This window comes from Cetorhinus maximus, chromosome 10 (genome assembly GCF_964194155.1).
Source record: "Cetorhinus maximus chromosome 10, sCetMax3.hap1.1, whole genome shotgun sequence".
NCBI classification, from domain to species: domain Eukaryota; kingdom Metazoa; phylum Chordata; class Chondrichthyes; order Lamniformes; family Cetorhinidae; genus Cetorhinus; species Cetorhinus maximus.
Genome location: NC_135888.1, coordinates 96,190,750 through 96,218,684, shown reverse-complemented (window position 1 = coordinate 96,218,684; position 27,935 = coordinate 96,190,750). Strand labels below are relative to the sequence as shown.

Sequence of the window (27,935 nt, the reverse complement as noted above, 5' to 3'; positions counted from 1 at the left end):
TGTGAGAAAATAGAATGTGCACTGACATGGGGGTTTTGCCATTGATGGAGGTTAGAGTTCTAAGAGGAATGGATACACTTTTGTGATACTGAAGATGATTGGCATGGTTAGGTAGGGAAAAAGAGGGCTTATGCGTTGTCAAGTGGAAGGGCAGCAGTTTGAGGGAATGTCTCTTTATTTGATAGGATAGAAGAAAGGGTGGTAAGTCTGTATTATCAAAGGTAAACTTTGTTCCATGGAAGAGAAGACTTCGGAATGGCTCTTGCATTAAATGTTGCCAGTGTTCCCTTTGCTTCAGCCTGTGATGCCTTCCGTCTCCACGATAACTGGATATAAGAATATGCCCAGGTGGAATGCCATATCTGCTCCTGACTGTAGGTGCAGGATGGCAAGTCTGAAAGTCTGCTGATGACCTTGCCTCCTAGTAAGCAGTAAGAAACAATTGGTGTGTCTAGGTAGAATTGTGAAGAAACAAAAGATTTAAAAATGTTTCTCAGCTGCAGAAATCATTAATCAGTCTCCAGATTTTTTTGTATAATTAACTCCTTTCTTCTACCAGTATCTGCTGACCCTGGCAGCTGCTGACCCTGGCAGCTGTTGACCCTGGCAGCTGCTGCCCCTCATAAATCTCAGTTTAAGTTACCAGAATGCATTAGCAGCGCAAACCCAGGAAATTTGGAGCTAGTATGCCATTGGCTCTCATCTGACATAAGAAAATGAGACAAATAGCGACTCCGCAAGTGAATCACAAGAAGACTCAAAAAGTGCAAAGGAAGCATTTTAAAGGTGCACAAATGGCTTCCACCTTCATTTCCTTGTTTAAAAATATCATGGCAATTTTATGGAAAATGGAAAGGAAATTTGCTCTGTGATATCTATATAATGTCATAAGAAACGTGATGCAAAAATCCCCAGTTTTTCACATTTAATTTCAGGTGGGTAACTTGTTATACTTTCTTTGGGTAATTGGTTTACGTCAGGTAATGAATTATTTTGTACAGATATCTTGGAGATGCTGTATATTATAGCTTTGTAATTAGGTGTTATTGTTTTATTTTTAACGTCGATGGCTGCTATGTTAATTATACAAGTATCTTTTTGCAATTTAGATTTGCTCCAGTTTGTATATTGATCACAGTAGCTACTTTCTTGACCTGCTCCTGCCCTGGACTCCCATTAGCTTGAATTGTAAGCAATGCTGTGGGAGATGTAAAGAGAAAGCTTCCATTTGTATAGCATCCTTCACATCCTCCGGAGGACTAAAAGAGCTTCATAGCCAATTAAATACCTTTGAAGTACAGCTACCATTATTTTGTGGGCAGACATGGCAACAATTTGTGCACAAATTTCTGCACAGCAAGGTCCTCTAAATAGTAATAATAGAGGAAGGCATTAATGATATTAAATTTACTAATGATATCAAGGTCCGTGGGCAGATGGCCACTGAAAGAAATATTCAAAAGGACCTGAAAATTTTAACTAAAAGGGCTAAGCAATAACACATGACATTTGATGTTGGAACAAATACAATTTAGTGTACTTCAGTGTATGAAATGCCAGAGTGGATGGATATAAATTAACCAAAATAAAGAAGGACAAAGATTTGGGTTTGATTATTAACCATTCTAGGCCACTCTCAACTTGGTTAGCTCAATGTCTTGAATGCATCCAAAGTATTTTTTCATGATTCACAAGCTTCATTTTAACCTTTTATTGTTCAATAATTACATAGAGTACAATGGGTACAGTACTTTGACCCCAGGTTCTGCAAACAAATGACTGTTCTAAGGGAAAGTACAATCTTGATCGATATAACACCATCTCCACTTATTTTAAGAAATAGAAATGTTATTTGCAGAATAGGTCAGGATTGACCAAGTTATAAGTTTCATAGAAGCATAGGAACATAGGGTTGGGAGTAGGCCATTCAGCCTGTTGAACCTGCTCCACCATTCAATACAATCATGGCTGATCATCCACTCCAATGCCCTTTTCCCACACTATCCTCATATCCCTTTTTGTCATTGGTATTTAGAAATCTGTCAATCTCTGCTTTAAACATACTCAATGTAGCTTCCACAGCTCTCTGGGACCGAGAGTGCGAAAGATTTCCAAACCGAGTGCAGCTGAGGTAACTGAGTGAAGACTTGGAGTCTGATGAGAAGGGGAGCTCAGCAAAGGCGGGGAAGGAGGTGTTTGTTTCCTTTATCTATCTTTCTCACCCTGTAGGAATTGGTTCTTGCTCTACTACAGGGAAAGGAGCTAGCTGTTTGGTGAGTATCTGGTAAGTGGGTGAGTTCTATCCCTAAGGTTTAAAATAGTACACAAAATGGTGGTAAAGTTAATAAAAAATACAAAAAAGCAATATAAATAAGTGATTAATATAATTAAGTAATTATTTAAAACACGTTAAGAATAGCAGGACAGGTGATGAGTCAAGGCTGCAGCACGTGGGAGCTCCTGGATAACATTGTGATCCAGGGCAAACACGTCTGCAGTAAGTGTTTGCGAAATGAGGAACTTCAGCTTGGAGTCATTGAGCTGGAGGCTGAGCTGCAGACTCTGCGACATATCAGGGAGGGGGAAAGTTACTTGAATTCTTTATACCAGGAGGCTGTCACACCACTTAGGATAGGGTCTCCTGATTTGGGCAGTGGTCAGGGACAGGAGGGTGTGACTGCGAGTGAGGCAGATAAGGGGACCTGGAGTGCAGGATTGTGAGCCTCTGAAATTATCCAATAGGTTTGAGGTTCTCTCAGCTTGTTTGGATGAGAACAAGAGCTGCAGGGTAAATGAGCAAACTGACCATGACACCATGGTACAGGAAGCCATCCAAGTGGGGCAGGCAAAAAGGAATGTAGTGGTAGTAGGGTACAGTGTAGTGAGGGGGAGTGACACTGTTCTCTGTAGCAAAGAGCGAGAGTCCAGATGGCTGTGTTGCCTGCCAACGTTCGGGATATCAGGGCTGGAGAGGAACTTGCAGTGTGAGGGGGAGGATCCAGTTGTCGTGGTCCATGTAGATACCAATGACATAGGTAGAACTAGGAAAGAGGTTCTGCATAGAAAGTATGAGGAACTAGGCACTAAATTGAAAAGCAGTACCTCAAAGCTTATAATCTCTGGATTATTACCTGAGCTGCGTGCAAATTGACATAGGGTACATAAAATTAGAGAGATGAATATGTGGGTCAAAGACTGGTGTGGGAGATGTGGGTTCTGGTTTGTGGGGCACTGGCACCAGTACTGGGGAGTGTGGGGGCTGTACCGTTGAGGTGGTCTATACCTGAAACAGGCTGGGATCAGTGTTCTTTTGAACTGCATAACTAGGGAAGTAGAGAGGGTTTTAAGCTAAATAGTGGGGCAAGGGATCAAATGTGGGAAGATGTGGCAAATCAAAGAGCAGAGACAAGGTCAGAGAGGAAAATAGTAATATGGGAAATGAAGGTTCGAGAATGGCAGGAAGGGACAGAGAAAAAACCCAAGAATTCACAAAGAATCAAGACTAAATATCACAAAGATAACAAAAAGACTAACTAAATGCTCTGTATCTGAATGCTCGTATCATTCATAACAAAGTAAACAAATTGATACTGCACATTGAAGTAAATAAATATAATCTGATAGCCATTACGGAGACCATGTTGCAAGATGACACAGGTTGGGTCCTGAATATTGAGGGGTATATAACCTTCAAGAAGAATACGAAGCTAAGTAAAGGTGGAGACGTAGCACCGTTAATCAAGGATGGCATTTGTGCAATAGCTAGAGATAGCTAGAGATACTTGCCTTTATTAGTTGAGGCATTGAATACAAGAACAGGGAGGTTATGATATGAGTTAGGCCACATCTGGAGTACTGTGTGCAGTTCTGGTTGCCACACTATAGGAAGGATGTGATTGCACTGGAGAGGGTGCAGAGGAGATTCACCAGGATGTTGCCTGGGCTGGAGTGTTTCAGCTATGAAGAGAGACTAGATAGGCTGGGGTTGTTTTCCTTAGAGCAGAGAAGGCTGATGGGGGACCTGATTGAGGTGTACAAAATTACGAAGGGTGTAGATAGGAGAAAGCTTTTCCCCTTAGTGGAGGGGTCAACACCAGGGGGCATAGATTTAAGGTAAGGGGCAGGAGGTTTAAAGGGGATTTGAGAAAACATTTTTTCACCCAGAGGGTGGGAGGTATCTGGAACTCACTGCCTGAAAGGGTGGTAGAGGCAGGAACCCTCACAACATTTTAAGAAGTATTTAGATGAACACTTGAAACATCATAGCATACAAGGCTATGGGTCAAGTGCTGGAAAATGGGATGGGACTGGCGCGGACACGATAGGCCAAGGCCTCTTTGTGCTTCAAAACTCTATGACCCTGGTTCAGGAGATCAGGATATAGAATCGGTTTGGGTGGAGATGAGGAATAGTAGGGGAAAGAAGTCACGAGTGGGAGTGGTCTACAGGCCCCCTAACAGTAGCCACAATGTAGGACAAAATATAAAAGAAGAAATATTGGGTGCTTGTGATAAAGGGATGGCAATTGTCATGGGTGACCTTAATCTAAACTGGAAAAATCGGACTGGCAGTAGTAGCCTGGATGAGGAGTTCATAGAATGCTTTTGAGATAGTCCCTTAGAGCAGCATGTTCTGGAACTAACCAGAGAGCAGTTATACTAGACTTGGTATTGTATAATGTGACAGGATTAATTAATGACCTTAGAGTAAAGGCACCCCTAAGTAGCAGCGACCACAATATGATTGTATTTTACACCCAGTTTGAAAGGGAGAAGAGTGGGTCTTAGATTAGTATTTTAAACTTAAATAAGGGCAACTATGTGGGCATGAAAGCTGAGCTAGCTGAAGTGAACTGGGATACTAGACTAGGGGTTAGATCAATAGAGAAGCAGTGGCAGACATTTAAGGGATATTTCAGAATAAGTATATTCCTACTATAAAGAAAAATTCTAAAGGGATGAGCCAACATCCGTGGTTAACTAAAGAAGTTAGGGAAAGCATAAAACTCAAGGAAAAAGCATAAAACTGCACAAAGATGAGTGACAGGTCAGATGATTGATCAGAATATAAATATTCCCGGCAGAGAATGACTAAAAGGTTAATCAGGAGAAAGAAATTAGAGTATGAGAGGACCCTAGCTAGAAATGTAAAAACAGATAGCAAGAGTTTCTACAGGTATTTAAACAGGATAAGAGTAGGTAAAGCGAGTGTTGGCTATCTAGAGAGTGAGTATGGTGTGTTAATAGTAGATGATAAGGAAATGGCGGATGAAATGAAAAATATTTTGCTTCTGTCTTCACTATAGAGGATACAAAAAACATTCGAGTAATAGCTGTAAATCGGGAGGTGTAAGGGAGAGAGGAACTTGGTGAAATTACAATCACTAGGGAAGCAGTACTGAGCAAATTGATGGAGCTGTGGGCTGACAAGTCTCCAGGACCAGATGGACTTCATCCTACTGTCTTAAAAGATGTCGCTAATGTGGTAGTAGATGCGTTGGTGTTAATTTTCCAAAATTCGCTAAATTCTGGAAAGGTTCCATCAGACTGGAAAGTGGCAAATATCCCTCTATTCAAGAATGGAGGGAGGCAGAAAACCAGAAACTACAGGCCAGTTAGCTTGACATCTGTCATGGGGAAGGTGTTAGAATCGATCACTAGAGGTTATAGCTGGGCACTTAGAAAGGCTTAAGGTAATCAGGAAGAATCACATGATTTTATGAAAGGGAAATCATGTTTAACCAATTTATTGGAATTGTTTGAAGGAGTAAGGTGTGCAGTGGATAGAGGGGAGACTGTAAACGTACTTGGATTTCCAGAAGGCATTTATAAGGTGTCACATCAAAAGTTATTGCGGAAAATAAAAGCTCATAGTGTAGGGGGTAACACATTAGCATGGATAGAAGGTTGGCTGGCTGGCAGAAAACAAGAGAGTCTGCATAAATGGGTCTTTGTCTGACTGGTAGGAAGTGGCGAGTGGAGTCCTGCAGGGTTGAGTGCTGGGGCCTCAGCTTTTTACAATTTATATCAATGACTTAGACGAGGGGAGCGAAGGCATGGTAGCTAAATTTGCAGATGACACAAAGATAGGTAGGAAAGCATGTTGTGAAGAAGACAGGAGTTTCCAGATGGATATGGATAAGTTGAGTGAGTGGGCAAAAATCTGGCAGATAGAGTATAATATGGGAAAATGTGAAGTTGTTCACTTTGGAAGGAAGAAAAAAAAAGCAGAGTATTACTTAAATGGAGAACGACTGCAAAATTCCGAGGTGCAGAGGGATCTCAGTGTCCTCATGCTTGAGTCACAATGAGTTAGTATGCAGGTACAGTATGTAATGAAGAAGGCTAATGGAATACTATCCTTTATTACGAGAGGAATTGAACATAAAAGTAAAGATGTCATTCTTCAGTTATAGAGGGCATTGGTGAGACCACATCTCAAATACTGTGTGCAGTCTTGGTCTCCTTATTTAAGGAAGAATGTAAATGCATTGGAGGCGGTTCAGAGGATGTTTACTAGATTGATACCTGGAATGAGTGGGTTGTGTTATAAGGATAGATTGGACAGACTGGGCTTGTTTCTGCTGGAGTTTAGAAGAATGAGGGGTGAGTTGATTGAAGTATATAAGATCCTGAATGGTCTTGACAAGGTGGATGTGGAAAGGATGTTTCCTTTGTAGGTGAGTCCAGAACAAGGGAGAACTTTTTAAAAATTAAATGTCGCCCTTATAGGACAGAGATGAGAAGATTTTTTTCTCTGAGAGTTGTGCGACTTTGGACCTCTGCCTCAGAAGGCAGTGGAGGTGGGGTCATTGAATATTTTTAAGGCAGAGGTAGATTGATTCATGTTAGGCAAGGGAATCAAAGGTTATTGGGGGTAGATGGGAATGTGGAACTCAACATAAACAGATCAGCCATGATCTTATTGAATGGTGGAGCATGCTCAGGGCCCAATGCCGTGCTTCTGCTCCTATTTCATATGCTTGTATTCACAACCCTCTGAGTAAAAACATTTCTCCTTATCTCGGTCCTAAGCAGCTTCCCTCTTATTTTGAAATTGCGTCTCCTGGTTCTAGACTCCCCAACCAAGGGAAACATCTTACCTGCATCTACCCTGTCTATCCCTTTACGTATTTTGTAGGTTTCAAATAGATTCTTCAAAACTCTAGAAAATACAGGTCCAGTTTCCCCAATCTCTCTTCATAGGACAGTCCTGCCATCCCAGGAACAAGTCTGGTGAACCTTTGTTGCACTCCCTATATGGCAATAATTTCCTTCCTAGGTTAAGGGGACCAAAACTGCACACACTACTCCAGGTGTGGTCAGCCAAGGGATCTATACAATTAAAGCAAGACTTCGCTACTCCTGTACTCAAATCCTCTTGTAATAAAGGCTAACATACAATTAGCCTTCCTAATTGCCTGCTGCACCTGCATGTTAACTTTCAGTGTCTCTGACGAGGACACCCAGGTTCCTTTTACACCTACACTTTCTAATCTCTTACCATTTAAGAAATACTTTGCACATCTGTTCCTCCTACCAAAGTGAATAACCTCATTTTTCCACATTATATTCCATCAGCCATGTTCTTACCCACTCACTACGTCCAAATCCTCTTGAAGCAGCTTTGCATCTCCCTCACAACATACATTCCCACCTAGCTTTGTGCTATCTGCCAACTTGGAAATATTACACTTGGTCCCCACATCCAAGCTATTGATTTATATTGTGAACAGTTGGGGCCCAAGAACTGATCCTTGTGGTACCCCACTAGTCACAGCCTGTCAGTGTAAGAATGACACATTTATTCCTACTCTCTGTTTTCTGCCTGTTAACCAATCCTTAATCCATGCCAGTATATTACCTCCCCTCCCATGTGCTTTAATTTTGCTAACTAACCTCCTGTGGGGGACTTTATCAAAAGCCTTCTGAAAATCCAAGAATACCACGTCCACTGACTCCCCTTTATCAATTCTGTTCACAACACCCTCAAAAACTCCAACAGGTTTGTCAAACATGATTTCCCATTCATAAATCCATGTTGACTACGCCCAATCAGATCATTATTATCTAAATGTCCATTTATCACATCCTTTATAATAGATTCTAGCATTTTCCCTACTTCCAATGTCAGGCTAAGTTCCCTGTTTTCTCTCACCCTCCTTTCTTAAATAGTGGGGTGACATTTGCAAACTTCTAATCTGCAGAAACCGTTCCAGAATCTATAGAAGTTTGGAAGATGATCACCAATGCATCTACTATCTCCACAACTACCTCTTTCAACACTCTGAGATGTAGAGTATTAGGTCCTAGTATCACCCTTCAGTCCCATTCATTTCTCCAGTACAACCTCCTTACCAATACTAATTTCCTTCAATTCCTCATTCTCCCTAGTCCCTTGGATCTCAAATTCTGGGAGATTTCTTGTATCTTCCTCAGTGAATACAGCCACAAAGTAATCATTTAGCTTCTCTGCCATTTCTTTATTCCCCATCATAAATTCTCCTGACTCTGTCTGTAATGGACTTATATTTATCTTAGCCAAACGTTTCCTTTGTACATACCTATCGAAGCTTTTACAGTCCGTTTTTATGTTTTTTGCTAGTTTACATTCATATTCTATTTTCCCTTTATCAATTTCTTGGTCCTCCTTTGCTGTATTCTAAAATGCTCCCAATCTTCGTTTTTACTACTATTTCTGACAACTTTATAGGCCTTTTTCAAAAAATCTTATACAATCCTTAACTTCCATGGTTGACTGACTTTTCTTTTTGGGTTTTTGTGCCTTGACAAATGTATAATTGCTGTAAACTATATAATGCTTCTTTAAAGACCATCCATTGCCTGTGTACTGTCATACTTTTCTATGTATTTTCTCAATCCACTTCAGCCAATTTTCCCCTCAAACCTTCATAGTTTTCTCTGTTCAAGTTTAACATTCTGGCTTTAGATTAAACAACCTCACTTTCAAACATAATGTAAGATTCTATCATATTATGGTCACTCATCCCTAGAGGTTCTTTTACAACAAGATTATTAATTAGCCCTTTTTTGTTACATAATACTAGATCTAATATAGCCTGTTCTCTAGTTGGTTCCTCAACATACTGATATAGAAAACTGTCCCTAACACATGCCAGAAACTCATCCTTCACAGCATTAGTGCTCATTAATTTTACCCACCCTATATGCAATTATTATGCCTATATTCAATATAGATTGAAGTCACCCATGATTACTGTATTACCCATACTACATGCTTCTCTAATCTCCTGATTAATACCATGCCCCACACTAGCACGACTGTTTGGTGGCCTATAAACAACTCCTACCAATGTTTGCTGCCACTTGCTGCTTCTTAGCTCCACCCAAACAGATTCCACATTTTGTTCTACTGATCTGAGATCCTCCCTTACTAATGTACTGACCCTATCCATTATTATCAACGCAACACCACCTCCTCCTCCTTTTTTGCTTTCCTTCCTAAATGTTGAATATCCTTGAATATTCAGTTCCTAGTCTTGGTCACCCTGTAGCCATGTTTCCACAATGGCAATTAGATCATACCCATTTACCTCTATTTGTGCCTTTAAATCATCTACCTTGTTAGGAATGCTGCGTGCATTCAAGGTAGAGTGCCCTTAAACTTGTCTTTTTGACATTATTCCGAATTCTAAACTTAGTTGATGCTCGCTTTTGTTTCACCTGGCTTCTAATTTCACTTCGGTTGCTACTGTTCTATTTCCCGTTACCAGTTTTACTTCTTTCCAATTTGAGCTACTCCTCGGATTCCCAACCCCCTGACAGGCCAGTTTAAACCCTTCCCAATAGCACTAGGAAATCTCCATGTAAGGATATTAGTCTCGGCCCTATTAACGTGTAACCTGCCCATCTTGTAAAGATCCCGCCTGCCCCAGAACTTGTCCCAAAGCCTCAGAAATCTGCTGCCCTCCCTCCCACACCAATTTTCCAGCCACGTATTCAATCAATGAATCCTCCTTTTCCTTTGCTCACTAGCACATGTCACTGTATTTTTTAGGTTAATAGTCTTTTGACTATTTTTAGAAAATTATCAGTAATTTCTCTTGTATATAGTTATTCTCCACAGAAGAGTCAATAAATGACTAGGCTTCTGTGATGGTACATGACCTGTGGGAGAAAGGGAGATCTAATGACTTTTCCCCCATGCTTTCTTATGTATTCTGGACTCACCCATGACTGATGAACTTAAATATTTCCTGATGATGTCACTATGATGGGCCAAATTTTCCTGTAAAAATAACAGTGAATTCACAATGCACATCATTATTAATATGTAAATCAACAATCAAATTCAATGGAAGATGAGATATGCCATCTGTTTAGAATCTCTAGAACATGTTGGTCTCACAAATGGCATCTTGTATATTGTGTTGCAAATATCTGATTCCATAATTCATGTGTTTTAGAGGTACAACTTTTAGTTTTAAGAATATAACTTATAGGTTGGGGATTAAAGTGTTATGTCAAACAGTACCACTTGGTTGCAGTACCGGTCAACAGGCCTGGCGTAATTACAGTTCAGAGTGTTTATTTAATGATGTTAGAATTAGAAGGGAGAAAACTTAAACAATGGATGACCATTCAAGGGAGTTTCTTGGTAGACCCAACAAGTCGGAGGAGAATTGCCCTGACTTCTTTAGAGATTTAAAATATTCATGTGGATCCCAGAATCAGAAGGCTTGATTTTGAAGATGATAGATGGTTAGCTGGAACAGTGAGGAGAAATTAAAGTGAACCCTGGAGATCTGTGGTATACTTGGTGAATCCCAAAGGGCGAAGTGAATATAAGTCTTAGCAAACACTATTGTTAAGCTTGGTCGCTTAGAGAAGCAGGCAGTCAGCAGTTCAGTTTAAGAACAGGCAGAGACAGTTGCAGCTCAGCTCACTGAGTTGAGGGAGCAAAAGAGATAAATGTTAGCAGGGTCTGCAGCTAAAGCAGCAAAAATACTAACTTTAGCATTCCCCATACAGAATGTGGGTAGGAGCTGGAGTTCAGTTTGAAGACCGAGTTTGTGAGGGAAAGAGGCTGGAAGATTTGCCTAGCTTGGAGCTAGTAGAAGAAATCTACAGTAACCATCTTCATGAAAACAAGCAGTTAGCTTGGAGGATACAGTTAAGCTTAAACTTGAGCTAAGAAGTCCATAGTCATGAGGTTTTGGAGAAAAATTGGAGGATCGCTTAGCCTAAAGCTAATGGAAAGATCCCCATGGAATTTCAAACCTCAGAGAATAGCTGGAACACTGGGGAGAAATTAAAGTGAATCCTGGAGAGCTGTGGTATACTTGGTGAATCCCAAAAGGAGAAGAATATATTATAAGTCTTAGCAAAGTATATTGTTAAGATAGTAGTGCTTGCTTTGTTTATTTTTTAATATAAACTTCATCTGGCCTCATCATCTCTGGAGACTGCCTCACCATCTTGAGGCCACTTGCACAGAACAACATGTGCCTTCAGACACCCTGGGATTCCCACCTTCCTCAGTATAGCCCTCACCCAGCAGCCTCTTCACTTGCCTGAGGCCATTTCTCCCCTTCCCAAGCAGGCCCTTACCCTGCAGCTGTTGAAAAGCCTTAAGGCTGGTCTGGTAGGTAGAGACCTGCCCATGATTCTCCCTAAAAGTGATGTGGTGCTGCCTGCGAAGTCTGGTGATGATGACTGGGAGTGCTGCCTGAAGCAGGGTAGGCAAACAAACCTTGAAGTTCTGAGCCAAGTGCAGCTCACCAGGTGCATTTTGCTTATGTACAGTTGTGAAACATGTCGGCATGCAATCATGCCAACATGCCCGGATGATTGAGCGTCGGTGGATAATTCCGGCGAGCAGAGCTTGTAATGATATGTAGATATATTACAATGAAGTCCCCGATGTGCGGCTGTAGGAAACGCGGCCCGCCATTGACGGACAACACGGACAATTGCAAACTGGTTTCTTGACGTTGTGAAACCAATTTTTGGCCTTCCCGCCATATTGTCCGCTCATGCCCACCATGATGCCCAATGCCAGCAGGCACGTAAAATTCTGCCAATAGTTTTCCCGTGAATTTTATGAAGCTGCTGCACTTTGTACATTAGTTGAGTATTAAACTTGCTGCAAAAAGTCTAATAATTAATAACATAAATACCCTTCTAACAATGTGATGGTTGTTAATGACTGCCAATCAATCTCTCTTGCCCAGAAAGTGAATAATTAAAAATGTGTAATCTTGTTCCTCCAGGTAGTGAATTGTTGGAGACTTGCCAAATTTTAATTTTTGTATAATTTTCATTTTTTACTTCCTCTTTTAATTCATTCCTTATTTCCCTCTTCTATTGTTCTCTTCCTTTATTTCCCTTTCTGAACCTGATTTGACATTGAATTCACCCACTTTAATTAACCCTCCTCAGTCCAACTTCTGTTTCTTTCTCAATTCTGAAATATCATTGGATAAAAAGATAGACTGTTGGTTCTGTTGTTTAATCAGGCCCCAGATGTCCTGCTGTCCATGCTGTGCCATTATTAGCTCATACTTCAACAACTTACAGGAAAAATAACTTGAGCCGAAGGGTGCAAGAAAATGACTAACTGGATGCATTGAGGTGCTCTGCTCCAGTAAATTCCAGCTCTGTATTTAGTACAGCTTTAAGATTCCATTAACTCTGTTGCTAATACTCTATTACCAACACTTTTTTTTGTTGATGCCATTCCACCCGCATTGTTTAATTGATATCCTGCTTAGGGCTCAAATTAGATTACGTTGTCATGTTACTCCAAGCTATTTTAGGATGAAAAGCTGCACAATTGGTGAAATTTATAAGGTGTGTGATTATACTTTTAAGTTCTGTAGGAGCATTAATATTACTCCTGCAACTTGAGTCTTTTCAGGTTATTGTTTTGAGTTCCATTGTAACATTTTGACTAGGAAACCATTCATTTCAACAAGAAAAATCAAACCAGACGCTATGCTTTATTTCTAGAGGGATAGGATTGAAAAGTAGGGCAGTTATGCTAAACCTGTATCAAACCTTGGTTAGACAACAGTTAAGAGTATTGCGTGCAGTTCTGGTTGCCATATTATGAAAAGAATATAGAGGCACTGGCGAGAGTGCAGAGAAGATTTACAAGGTTAATACTAGAAATGTATGGCTATACATATTGGGAAAGGATTGACAGGCTGGATCTCTTTTCTCTTGAAAAAGAAGGCTGAGGGATGACCTAATAAAGGTCTTAAATATTAAGAAAGTTTTTGATAAAGTGGATACAGAGAGAATGCTTCCTTTTGTGGGGAAGAGCATAACTAGAGGCCATCAATATAAGATAGTTACTGAGAAATCCAGTAGGGAATTCAGAAGAAACTTCACCCAAAGAATGCGGAACTTGCTACCACAGCGAGTGGCTGAAGTGAATAGTCAAGACGCATTTAAGGGGAAACTCTTTCGAGTTATCAACAGTCACAGATTGCAACTCTTTCGAGTACAATCACAGTTCTTGGTTTCCGGGAGTGGGACATGAACCCACAACCCTCTGATTCAAAGGCGAGGGTGCTATGAACTGAGCCACAGCTGACACCTCCATTTAAGGGGAAGCTAGACAAGAACTTGAGGGAGAAAGGAATTGATAGTTACAATGGGAGGTTTAGATCCTTGACTAGGACAAAGCAGCCTTCCATTAACTAATGCTGCAGCCACTGGAGAAGTATTAGTGTGTAATCAAGAGTACTTACAACAGGTGCTAGGGCTCACTCCAGGGTGACAGTGTATATGTGTTCCTGTGAGCCAGTAAAGACTTTTGAAATCTTTGTGTGCAGAGATTCCCAAAGCAGCTAGTGATCTGAATATCAATGTTAGTCTCTGAATGGATGCAGTTTATTTGACGGTGGAAGGATTGGAAGAGATGTTGTACACAACTGTTAATGTAGAGAGACAGGGATTGTTAGGCACTCTTCAACAAGCTGCTGCTGAAGTGCTCTGGCTACAGGCAGGTTTTGTAGCCTTACTGATTCCTTGCCATCTTCTGTGCCATTGATAGCATCTTGTGCAGAAGCTGCATGTAGTGAATGTGTCATGCATCTTTTGAGCTTAGTTTTGTAGATCTCATCACACTTTATAATGGAAACTGAGTGTATCAAATGCCCTGTCGATCATTGACTGTGTAATTTTGAGTTTCATTATTCGTTGTTGGACTTGGTAGATTATTTGAAGGTGTCAACAACTTTTTTTTCTCTATTCTTTCATGGGATATGGGTGTCGCTGGTCAGGCCAGTATTTGTTGCCTATCCCCAATTGCCTTTGAACTGAGTGGCTTGTTAGGTCATTTCAGAGGGCAGTTAAGAGTCAACCACATTGCTGTGGGTCTGGAGTCACATGTAGGCCAGCCCAGGTAAGAATGGCAGATATCCTTCCCCAAAGGAAATTAGTGAATCCGAAGGGTTTTTACAGCAAACAATGATAGTTGTCATGGTCATCATTACTGAGACTAGCTTGATAATTCTAGATTTATTAATTGAATTTAAATTGAACCCACATCACCAGAGCATCGTACTGGGTCTCTGGATTAGCAGTCCAGTGACATTACCACTAAGCCACCATCTCCCCAATCTCCCCAGAAAAACTGTTTTTGATTTTATAGATTTAGTATTGCAGTGATCCACAATGGAGTCTGTCACTTTTCAACTTATGGAGTAGACATGGTCAACTGAAATGTACAGTGTGCATTGATTTTGTATAATTGACATATACCAACAGGAAGACATTGTATACATTGCACATAACCTGCAAGTTCATCAGTGGGAGCTCTTTATGCAGGTATCTGAATTCTGGATCTACAATCTCAACATATGGATAGAGAACCACACTCGGGATCCTAGAAACTGAACTTCTTGAGCCGCTGTGTATGTCTTATTCTTAGAAAGTGGAAGTCCTTATTTGTACTAAGCTGGATATAGTTGGACAAGATGTTAGCATTTTATAATTCCTTTAGGAGCCTTGAAGAGGCCTGTGCTACAGAAATTTGTGTGTGGTGGCCTTCATAGTCACAAGAAAAGATGTGGTTACAACCAAGGGTAATCCCAGTTTTGTACACAGCTAATAGTATAAGTCATTAAGCACTCCTCTGCTGAGGCATAGGTTTCTGCTACTAGCATTATTCTTTCAAGGCAAAATGGTTGTTAGCATCTAGTACATTTTCTTCTGATCATTCCTCTGCTACAAATTGTTGCTGCCAAAACAAACCTTCCAATATTGTTGCTATTTTGTACTAGAGTTAAAGGGATAATTGTTAAAGAGTTAGTCAATGCTGCCTTTTAATGCTTTTGCTGGGATATGATCTATGGTTCCTCATTGTTTTTTTTATTCATTCGTGTGATGTGGGGGTCGCTGGCTAGGCCAGCATTTATTGCCCATCCCTAATTTCCCTTGTTCAGGGGGCATTTAAGAGTCAACCACATCGCTGTGGGTCTGGCATCACATGTAGGCCTGACCGGGTAAGGACGGCAGATTTCCTTGCCTAAAGGAAGCGAAACATAATTTTTATTTTCATTCTCACAAGGTTTGTTAATTTTTAACCTTTTGTCATTCATCTCTGTTTATAGTTACAGTTATATGTCTTACTTAGCTCTTCACCATCAATACTTTTAGGATTTGGATCATATTTACCCTCAATCTTTTCTCCAGCAAAGATAATTTGTGCTTCTTTTCTTATTCATTCATGAGATTTAGGCATTACTGATTTATTGCCTATCCCTCATCGCCCTTGAGAGGATGGTATTGAGTTCTCTACGCCTCTCCTTATTACTTGAAACCTTCAAGCCTACATTTATTGTCACTTATCAAAAAGCAAAGTATAGTTGTCTCAAAAACACTTTGATCACATTTGCATTCTGGCATTGGAGCCAGCTAGTGCAGAGTTTTCTTTTATTGGTGCGAATGTCCATTGCAGATTCAAAGAACCTATTACTTGATACTGACCTTTGCAGTATAACATTATAGATGAGGTGTTAAAGAACCATTATGTTAGATTGTGTATCATTAAACAACTGTCATTGAACTGAAATTCATCAACACAGTATCACCTCAGGCAGTTTTTGGGCAGGTTTAGCTGGGAGCAGTAGGTTTAGTTGTTGGCTCATGTTCTTTAGTAGCTATATTTGAGAAAGTCAAATTTATTTACCATAGAACACAATTGTAGCAAATAGAAAAGGCTTCCACCAATCTGGAGTAACTCAGAAATTAAAGGATCGAGTTCTCATTCCCTGCATCACCCATTTTCCCTATGACTAAATCACTTCAATAGATTATCATCATGGAACTAGATGGTTGAGTGAGCTACTTAATTTTAATTTTTCAGATCTGGATTCACATCTTCTGCTAGTATCAAGGCCCAATGGAAATAAATTGGGACATTTACTAGATTGATGCCTGGAATGAGTGGGTTGTCTTATGAGGAAAGGTTGGACAGACTGGGCTTGTTTCCACTGGATTTTAGAAGAGCAATGGGTGAGTTGATTGAAGTATACAAGATCCTGAACGGTCTTGACAAGGTGGACGTAGAAAGGATGTTTCCTCTTGTGGGTGAGTCCAGAACTAGTGGTCACTGGGTCACCCTTTTAGGACAGAGATGATGAGAATTTGTTTTCTCTGAGGGTTCTGTGACTTTGGGACTCTCTGCCTCAGAATGCGGTGGAGATGGGATCATTGAATATTTTTAAGGCAGAGGTACATAGATTCTTGTTAGGCAAGGGAACCAAAGGCTACCAGGTATAGATGGGAATGTGGAATTTGAGACACCAACAGATCAGCCATGATCTCATTGAATGGTGGAGCAGGCTCGAGGGGCTGAATGGCCAACTCCTGTTCCTATTTCTTATGTTCTTATGTTCCAAAAATGTTTTGCCACATCTTTCCCTGGTATTCCTGTAGTTCTTTCTTGACCTTTCTTAAATATAGAGCCAAGTATATTTGAGTATCTTTTATATTCTAGAAAAGGGTGACAATGATTGACTTCCAACAAGCACAGCTATCTTTTTAAGTGTCACATATGATTCCAGCCACTGGAAAGTTTTTCCTTTGACTATCCTACCCTAACCCCCCACCCAACCACCACCACCAATGGCCTCAGCTTTGCTAGGGCTCCTTGGTGCCACATTTCAGCTGTATGCTGCCTTGAAGTTTGTGGGCATCATATCTCTGGCATTCTGTTCTTGTATTCAAGTCTGAATGAAGGCTATTATGAGGACTGCAGTTTGTGGTTCTGGTGGAATTCAAACTGCCAATTTGCAAGTAGGTTATTGATGAGGACTGCTTGCAATATTTGATTAGAAGGAATGAATAGAATGGTCACTGGGTTAGAGTTGTCCTGCTTTTTGTGGATAGTACATACCTGGATAACCTTTTATATTAATGGTTGTTTAGTAGTACAGAACTTGGGTGTGGCTGAAGAAAGAGACATGCTATCAAAGCTTTTTGTCTTGCTCACAAAAAGTTACCAACAGGAACTGGGGAACAACAATTTATACTGTACGAGAAGAGAGTGCTATTTGATTGGCCAGTCAGAGTCCACTTGCCAACCAATCAAATTTCTTACAAGCTATCCTGATGAGTGCAAGATGAAAAGCTTTGATAGCATGTCTCTTTTTACAACAATATCTTCCATATTGTTGGATAGATGTCTCCAACATTACTGCACTGCAATAGCTTGGCTCAGGAGACTGCAAATTTTCACCTGCAGGTCTTCAGCATTGTAGTGGCCTATAGTTTCTTGCTTTCTGTCTCCCTCCCTTTTTGAATAAAGGAATTATATTTGCTATTTTCCAATTTAATTGAACCTTCCCTGAATCTAGGGAATTTTGAAAAATTAAAACCAGCACATCAACTATCTTACTAGCCACTTTCACGATGAAGTCCATCAGGACCTGGGGACTTGTCAGCCCATAGTTCCAACAATTTGCTCAGAACCACTTCCCTGGTGATTGTAATTTTCTTGAGTTCCTCTCTCTCCTATTTCCTGGTTTATATCTATTTCTGGGATGTTACTTGTGTCATCTATAGTGAAGACCAATGCAAAATACCCGTTCAATTCATCTGCCATCTCTTTATTTTCCACTATTAATTCCCCAAACTTAATTTATATAACTTTTTAAAAAATATCTATAGAAATTCTTTGTATTCCTAGCTATCTTTCTCTCATACTCTAATTTGTCCTTATTAATCTTAAAGTCATTCTTTGCCATTTTTTATATTCTGTCTAATCTTCTGACCTGTCACCCATCTTTGAGCAATGATATGCTCTTTCTTTAAGTCTGATACTATCTTTAACTCTTTTAGTTCACCCTGGATGGTGGGTCCTCCCCTTAGAATTTTCCTTTCTCGTTGGAATGTATCTATTCTGTGCATTCTAAAATATCCCCTTAAATGTCTGCTGCTGCATCTCTATTGACGTGCCCCCTTAAGCTAATTTGCCAGTTCACTTTACCTAGCTCCGCTTTCATGCCATCATAATTACTCTTATTTAAGTTTAAAATACTAGTCTTAGACCCACTCTTCTCTCCCTCACACTGAATGTAAAATTCAATGATATTATGATTGCTGCTTCCTAGGGGCACCTTCACTATGAGGTCATTAATTAATCCTGTCTCATTGCACATACCAGAGTTGGCATAGCTCTGAAGAATGGTTATATGCACTCAGAACGTTAACTCTTTTTCTCTCTCCACAGATGCTGCTAGACCTGCTGAGTTTTTCCAGCATTTCCTGTTTTTGTTTCAGATTTCCAGCATCTGCAGTATATTGCTTTTACCAGAGCTAGCATAGCCTGCTCTCTGGTTGTGCACCTGTCTTTTGTGGAAAGTAATATCCCAACACAGCGTAATGTCACTGTCCTGGATAGTATTCATCTTCCTTCTCCGACATCGTCTCGAATACATCAGGTTAGATTTTGTGAAACTGGTGGGGTCTCCCCAGTGGTTGAAGAACCAGCGCGGAGCCACTGTCTGTTACGTGGGGGAGGCCTGACAGAAACAAGTGCCCTTTAGGCAGGGTAGATGGTAGCATAGTGGTAATGTCACTGGACTGGTATTCCTGAGGCCCAGCTAATGGCAGCTGGTGGAATTTAAATCCAATTTTAAAACAAACTGGAACTGAAAGCTAGTCTCAGTAATGGTGACCATTAAACCATCATTGATTGTCATAAAAACCCATCGGTTCACTAATGTCCCTTAGGGAAGGAAATCTGCCATCCTTACCTGGTCTAGACTATATGTGATTCCTGATCCACAGCAATGTGGTTGACTCTTAACTGTCCCCTAAAATGGCCTTGCAAGTTACTTGGTTCAAGGGCAATTGGATATGGGCAAGAAATGCTGCCATTGCCAGTGCTGTCCACATCCCATGAAAGAATAAAAAACAAATTTAAGTGGCCACCGCTGGGCCTCCCTGCGATTGAAATCATTGTTGGTGGAAGTCCCACCCACCAAGAGCTGCCAGCCAATCAGCCAATCCCATCAGGGGGAGTGGGAGTAGGACTGATGTCTGCAGGTATCACAGTACCTAGGAGAGGCCCAGGAATTTCATGGGACTCCAGATCAAATGTGAATGAAGGTGGGATAGGGAGGTCATTTGATAGAGCAGCAGTGGAGGTGAGAGAGGGGAGGGGTGGCTTTCCCCTTCCTGATACTCTTTCGAGTTATCAACAGTCACAGGTTGCAACTCTTTTCAAGTACAATCACAGTTCTTGGTTTCCAGGAATGGGACGTGAACCCACAACCCTCTGATTCAAAGGCGAGGGTGCTATGAACTGAGCCACAGCTGACACCCTTCCCGATACTCTTTTGAGTTATCAACAGTCACAGGTTGCAACTCTTTTCGAGTACAATCACAGTTCTTGGTTTCCAGGAGTGGGACATGAACCCACAACCCTCTGATTCAAAGGCGAGGGTGCTATGAACTGAGCCACAGCTGACACCCTTCCCGATACTCTTTCGAGTTATCAACAGTTACAGATTGCAACTCTTTCGAGTACAATCACCGTTCTTGGTTTCCAGGAGTGGGACATGAACCCACAACCCTCTGATTCAAAGGCGAGGGTGCTATGAACTGAGCCACAGCTGACACCCTTCCCCTTCCTGATGCCGGTAAGGCACAGAGTGCCTGATAACAAGGGACTCGTTAAATTTAAAGGTCAGTGAAATTCAATTTAGGAAGACCTAATTAACATAATGCTATTATGTGCAATAAGTACTAACCTGCCTGCCCTAATTAAGGTCCTGACTGCAACGAGTAGGTTCCTTGCACACATCCAATTGTACCTCTGTTAAATTCAGTGTTGGAACCATGCTATAGCTGCAATCCTAAAATTGATTATTTTAGCCATCCACCCATCCCAAAGCTACCTGTTCTCGTGGATTAAAATTCCCCCCGCTCCCCCCAATGTTTGTAGCTAGCAATATTTTTGTAATTTATGCAACCTCATCCTTAGGAGCTAGTGACATGTGGATGAACTGATTGGTTTACATTCCTCTGGGATGATGGTATTAACCTTCTGTAACGTCAGAGTGATGAACTTCCATCTGTACTGGAGCAACTCTGGAATCTCTGCTCCTGGGTAAGTTCATATTTCATGCTGGTAGGTGTATTTGGACGAATTGGCTTAAATCTCACTTCCCTTGACCTCAGGGAAACTTGGACCTCCTTGTACAACACACACAAATGCCTGCATAGTAAAGCCATACAATCTTAACTTCTTTCTTTTGTAGATGCACTTTCAAATTTTACAGGCACCGTTCCCATGTACTTGTTATGGCACAGCTGATGGGAAATGCTGAGCTGCTCAAATCCCAAAGGGAAATTTGAAACAATTGCCACAACTGTTTTACAATTTGTATAAATTTCGAGATGCATGCCTTGAATTCAGTAGTAATAAGACCACCAAGTCTTATAAGTTTCTTACAAAATTAAATTAAACGTTTATTAATAGAAGAAATGATTATAAATACATACATAGGTCTACAAATTACTACTATGATAACTTATAAATCCCCTAATTAATCTAAACCTCCAGTTACACTTTCGTTAAGGCAACAGTAAGACACACATTTTAAATCACTCAGGCAAAGAAACATGATACCCTGAACAATCCAATTCAAAGTGAGTTTTCTTAACTTCAGCTCTTTGTAGACAGCAGCTTGAGGCTTAGATGCTGGAGGTTTCACAGTTGTTAGATCTTAGAATGCCTCCCTTGCAAAAAGCCGTTTATCCTTTATCCATATTTTCCCCTTTGAATGCAAATTCCCATTGTTTCACTATGTCTTTGGACTTTACCTTTCTAATAATAAAAATCTCTCATAGTACCAATTTTACCAGTAATCTTTGTGAAAAATAAACACACTGTTTCTGAACTTCTCCTGGCTGGGTGAAACATTTCACCACTCCTTTGAATTCAACTAGTCTGGTTTATTTAAAAATGCAAATGTTCCCTTTACACCTATGTCTACCTACTTAACATTTCAAACCTAGATTATTTTCTAATACATCAAAGCCTTCAGACCAACTGCCTTTAATTCAATTAAGTCTCTCTCTCTCTCTCTCTCTCTCACACACACACACAGACCGACCTATAGACACAGACCCCACTATTACTCTACAATAAATTACTTTACAATAAATTCCAATAACATTATGAAAATTATTATATCTTCCTGGCAGTACTAGGTAAAGAACTCCTAAATTATCTACTACAAAAGACTAACAGGAACTACTAAAGGAAACAGAATTACTAGAGGAGGCAGAACTAACCTAAAGAATTGAAAACTGAGGACTGAACTTTCATACCAAGTATTCCATCTTATTTTTTAAAAACAACGTTCTCATTTCTATTGATCAATCTGAGTGACATGTTGGAACAATTGAAACTTTCTGATGTTAACTGCCTCAGACAGCCTTGATGGTATCCCTGAAGCATAGGCATCTAGACATACCAAGTCACTTGTTTACTCCCTAGCTTATTGGTTGTTTTGCTAAGAATGAGATTGTACAGATTCAGATAAGGCAAGACATCTTAATGTTCCCCCTTAACAAATCATCTTTGGGTCTGTGGTCTTACTGACTCGTCTTCTATTCCTGGTAAGTTTTGTTTCTATCAGCCCTTGCCTTAGTGCTTTCATTTCCCAACATTCTCTCTGATGACTGACTCAATTTTGAGGATATATTTAATGCAATTCTTTGAGCATTTCACTTGCATCATGATGGGCCCATCAGAGAATGCTGTGTGGGGCACAGAGGATGAATATGGACATTTTTCAAGGGAGATTTGAGCCTGAGAAGTGGCAGAACAGGAAAGGCTAAGAAAAGTGATGGGTTACAGCTGGAATCAAGGAAATGAAATCCTTAAGCCAGAGAGGAGAAAGGTAGCATAACCTGTTGAAGGGAAGAATGGGAGCGTGGAGAGAATGTTGGGTTGAAAATAAGAAATGGAGATGGAAGTAATGATTCACTAAATTGATTCAGTTTCTAGCAAATAATCTTTAGATATATTTTGGTTGATTTCCAATATTTTTAACACAGCTCCCTTGGCCAACAAAAAATATTTATTTTGAAAATGGATGTATTTAAAATACAACTGCTGCAATCAAAATTTAAATATTTAATATTTACAGATGATTGCTGAATACCAGGAATGTATACTTACTATTTAGCTTGGTTGTGTTCTATTTATCTTTCATGCTGATGCATTTTAAAATTGACAGTTTATAGTCCTATAAGTCCATAATAGTAAGCTTCAAACTACAGATGCCTAATTCCTTGTTGTATGAGCATGTATCGTTCTAGGCTGTTTCTATTTTCAGCTCAGACTGCAGACATGAAATACAACCTGGTCTGGGTTTTGTAGTTCTGTCTAAATGCAGTTGTAAAATGATGCTGCGTGCCTTTCGTAAGAAGATTTAGAATGTGTAAATTGGCAGGAGTTCCACTGAGAGCTCATCCCTGGCCCTTTTAACAGGCCGCCAAACCATAGTATTTCTTTTCATTGACATGGTGACTTCCTAAGAAAAGATGATCAGACTGAGGCTAAGCATTCTGGAGGTTTAATCTAACCTCTTCTGAATGTACATGGTTCTTGCACATCGTGATGAAGCTGATGTGTAAGGTATTACATTGGGCCATACCGTCAAGATCTCTGATCAACTTTGCCATTGTAAGTGTAAAATGGCGGCATATGGAGCGCCAACCTCAATGGGCTGGATTGTGATGCCGCTTATGAGCTGCCTCTGTCCACAGGTGGACAGAGTGAAAATCGGCTCCCGGATTTCCTGACCTGTATCCTAAAGATTATCTCTTTGCCATCTCCAGAGCTTCTATAGCTGTTGATGAATTGAATCACTTCCTTGTTTCCCTCAACTTTTAGTTGCCCATCTGCTATCTTTCCACTTTCCACTATTTACTTGGAAAATTATCTGCAGCCCCTTCTGGAACACCCCGTCAAACTCCCAATTTCCTGTCCCCATGCCCTCCAATCATGATAACAGCATTGCTGTGGGTAACCTCTTCAATGGCTCCTTTACCTCTGCTGTCACATTCCCCTGGTACTATTTCTATCGTCAAATGGATTGTAAGCTTGAGTGTAACTGGCTGATGAATGGCTCGATCGTTCAGTCCCAATTTGGCCAGACAATTTTAAGGATGTGATGAAGTGGGGGTAATAGTTTAGCATGCTCTGGGAAGGTTGAATGAACTGTTGACTGGTGTTACTTAGAGAGGTGGAGGAAAGATGAAGAGGTGTATCCGCCTTGCTGCTCACATGGGCTTATTAATCCTCTTTCTATATTGAACCCTGAGGGTCATGGTATTGGTACTGACCCACTTGGCCACCCTTGTTTAGGTTTGCTGACATTGGCCTTAGGGACTCTCCTGCCAATGCTGGGGTAACAGCATTTGTCTCCTGGCACCCACTTCCTCCAGGGGTGCATCAAGAAAGCATGGATGGCCCTTCGACTCTTTGCAACCAAACATGTCTTCCTGAATTGTTCAATGAAAAACACAAGCAGGAAACACAGCCTTGCTGTAAAAGAAGTACCCCTGCATTAACTGTAGTCAAGCCACGCCCTGGAAATTGCACAAGTCCGGGTCTGGAATGCACTGCCTGGAAGTGTGGTGGAGGCAGGCTTGATCGAGGCATTCAAGAGGGCATATAGATGATTATTTGAATAGAAACAATGTGCAAGGGTATGGGGAAAAGGCAGGGCAATGGCACTAAATCATAATGCTCATTTTGAGAGCCAGTGCAGGCATGATGGGCTGAATGGCCTTCCTCTGTACTTTTAAGATTCTGTAATTCTGTAAAGTCATGGGTACATTGCCTGGTTCTGCAGCTGATCAGGAAAGCAGTTGCCATTTCAAATGTTCATGAAACTAAGGAGTTAAATGGTGCAAGACTCATGTCAGCAATGTTTTAGGGGTTTGTAGATGTCTCACCTTTCCCCATATCCCCCACCCCACCCCTTCCACACACTAGACTTATGATATTCACCCCAAGTTAAAACAAGCTTTATATTTGATGTGCTCCATTTTTGCCCTGTAGGAATATATTTATTTTGTGCTCCATCCATCTCATCTTTGAAAATTTTCTACTGCTGCTCTGTTGTCCTCTATTCCAACTTTTCAGCCCAGTTAATTTGGATCAGCTGCCTTCTTATCTTGTAGACTTGTGGCCTTTTCAAGCCCAGCCACCTTATCTTTGAATCTTCATTTCTTTTTCTGCTGTCACATTGGACCTAACCATGTCCTCCTGCTTCCACACCATTATCTGCCCTATTTCACTACCCAAAATTAAACCGAGCAGTGTTCATTTCCTTGACGAATTAGAAACATATTGATCCGTTGATTAGTTTTGCATGCATTCTAATAAGTGTTCCCCTTTGAACATATTCATTACCTTTATCCAAGTCTATCTGGAGACTGTTAAAACCAGCCAATAGTCTGTTGTTCTGAACTGTTTGCAAACCTTGTTGTCTTTCTCATCTGTACTCTAGGGTAGCCCCTAAGGCATATTGTGAATTGTACCTTCTTCCTTCCTATTCCTTAATTCAGCCATATGGATTCTGTCTTAACATTGCCTCCGAAAACACCCTTATGTCCTACTGCTGTTCTAGAACCCTTGAGTAACACTAATCCCGCACCTGCTTTTATCCCTTTATTGCTCTTGAAAATGTTACAACCAGGATTATTAAGTTCCTACTTCTGTGTCAACCTAAAATACATCTATGATACAGCAGCTACATATTCTCTCTCCATAGTTAGTAATCTTCTTCAAGCTTCATTTTGTTTTGTCTTATACCAATTTTTTAGCAATTGTTTGACAAACTTACCCTTTTTAATTCTCATTCCTCTGATCTTTTTATATCAATTTCCTTTATTAATTATTTCTTTCTACTTTCTTATACTCATCCTTTTTGCTTTCCTCTATATTTACTCTGTGTATTTTCCCTCCCACCTACAATATTTGTTTCACCACTCTAAGGTACTAGTTACTTTCCTAGCTGGAAGCCCATCCATCTGCACATGTCACTCTTGCCGCAGAACCAGTCCTAGCATCTCGGGAATCTGTATGCTTTCCTGCTACATCACCTCTCCAGCCAGTGAGACACTTTTTGAAATGTAATCATTGTTGTAATGTGAGGACAACAAGGTCCCACAAATAGCAATCAGGAGATGACTATTTCTGGTGCTTAAGGTTGAGGGATAAATGTTAATTAGAACACAACATGAATTCCCTCTGTTCTTTGAAAGGTGCTATGTCCAGCGAAGAAAGCTGGCCTTGGTTTAACATCTCACATGAAAGGCAGCATCTCTGACAACACAGGATGCTGTCAGTGCTACACTGAAGTGTCAGCCTATATTATATATTCAAGTCTCTTTAGTACAGCTTGAACTCATGACTGCCTGATTCAAGGAGTGAAAGAGTGTTACTAATGAACGCAGGTTGACACCTTGAAAATAAAAACCATTGGTGCATGAATGCAAGAGATGCAAATAAAACTTGGCTCCTTTTTTTCATCCTTTCATAGGAAGTGGGCATCACTGGCAGGGCTAGCATTTGTTGTTCATCCCTAATTACCATTGAGAAGGAGGTGATGAACTTCCTTCTTAAGCTGCTGCACACCCACAGTGCAGTAAGGGAGAGAGTGTCATGATTTTGACCCAGCAACAGTGATGGAATGGCGATACATTTCCAAGTCAGGATTGTGTGTGGCTTGTAGGGGAACTTGCAGGTGGTCCCATGCACCTGCTGCCCTGATGGAAGAGATTATGGGTTTGGAAGGAGCCTTGGTGAGTTGCTGCAGTGCATCTTGTATATAGTACACACTGCTGCCACTGCATCAGTGGTGGAGGAGTGAATGTTTAAAGTGGTTGACGGGGTGCCGATCAAACAGGCTGCTTTGTCTTGGATGGTGTGGAAGTTCTTGTGTGTTGTTGGAGCTGCACTCATTCATCATGTGGACAGCATCCCATCATCTTGTAGACGGTGGACAGGCTTTGGAGACTCAGGAGGTGAGTTGCTCACCTCAGAATTCCCAGCCTTTGACCTGCTCTTGTAGCCACAGTATTTATATGGCTGGTTTAGTTCAGTTTCTGGTCAATGGAAACTCCCAGGATGTTGATGGTGCGGGATTCAGCGATGGTAATGCTGTTGAACATCAAGGGAGATGGCTAGATTCTCTCTTGTTGGAGATGGTCATTGTCTGGCATTTGTGTGGCATGAATGTTACTTACCACTTATCATACCAAGCCTGGATATTGTCCAGGTCTTGCTGCATTTGGACACAGACTTCTTCAGTATATGAGAAGTCGCGAACGGTACTGAACTTTGTGCATTCATAAGTGAATATCCCCACTCCTGACCTTATGATGGAGGGGAGATCATTGATAAAACAGTTGAACATGGTTGGGCCCAGGACATTACCTTGTGCAGCCTCTGCAATTTTAAAAATTACTTAAATTTAGAGCGAATACTTGAGAGACATTTCAGGAGCTCATGAAAACTTGTGCTAAATTGGACTACTTTGAGGTTGAATGTAGCTATTTTGAAAAAAAAATTATGAATTATTAAAGGTGTGGTGTGATGTATTCCATTGTCACCATGGTAACATCTGGAATTTGGTAAATTGGGACAGGGATACAATTCATAGAAACCACTTGTGTTTGAGTTATATGTCAAAGACACTGGCTGTTAGAGGAGATGGTCATCTGATCTCTGCAATCTTGATTGGGAAGGTGTCTATTGCCCTGTTACTTTAAGGATATTAGTATGTATAAGGACATCAAACAAAACTGGCTCATTTAAGATGCTCAAATTATCCTGACAGTTGTTTTCAGGTATCAAATTCAAAGTGCCTTTGCATGTTTGATGTTGAATTGATCTATCTGGATGCACAATGGTGGTCAAACGTTCAGAGGGAAATCATGTACCTTTGTTTATCTGACTCACTTCACTCAGTCTTGTGCATACTATGTATTTTTTGACTACTTGTATAAATACCCATTTCATGAGTATTAGATTGGTATTTAATAAGGTGGCTTTAGTGTCAAATTGGCTCAGTGGTAGCACTGTGACCTTTGAGTTGTGTAAGAAATTTTGTGACCAGACAAGACATTTCAGATGAGAAGACACTTAATGCGGAGGTATCAGGACAATTTATTAAGCAGCAGAAGTTATACTTAACAAATGAAGACAGCCAATAGCCTAGATTTTGAATGGTTCTTTCTTCCCATTGATTACAGTGATGGCAGACAGCTTGTGACTTCTTCCTCTTTCTCTCCTTATATATTCAAACTTGTGCACAGAGCCTATTTTCTCTGTCCATATTTATCCTTTGCAGCCAGGGCTCATGCTGTGTTCTAATATTGCTAGCATACTTTTGATTTGAATATTCC

At 40.6% G+C, this 27,935-nt stretch overlaps 1 long non-coding RNA gene across 1 annotated transcript in view; it reads left to right on the top strand.

Moving 5' to 3' along the window:
• The window catches only part of LOC144685852 (uncharacterized), a 71,328-nt gene that overhangs the window by 5,654 nt on the left and 37,739 nt on the right, over window positions 1-27,935 (top strand). The window contains exon 2 of the long non-coding RNA XR_013577792.1: window positions 20,485-20,610. This is a non-coding gene — a long non-coding RNA (uncharacterized LOC144685852). The remainder of the gene's footprint in view (window positions 1-20,484; window positions 20,611-27,935) is intronic.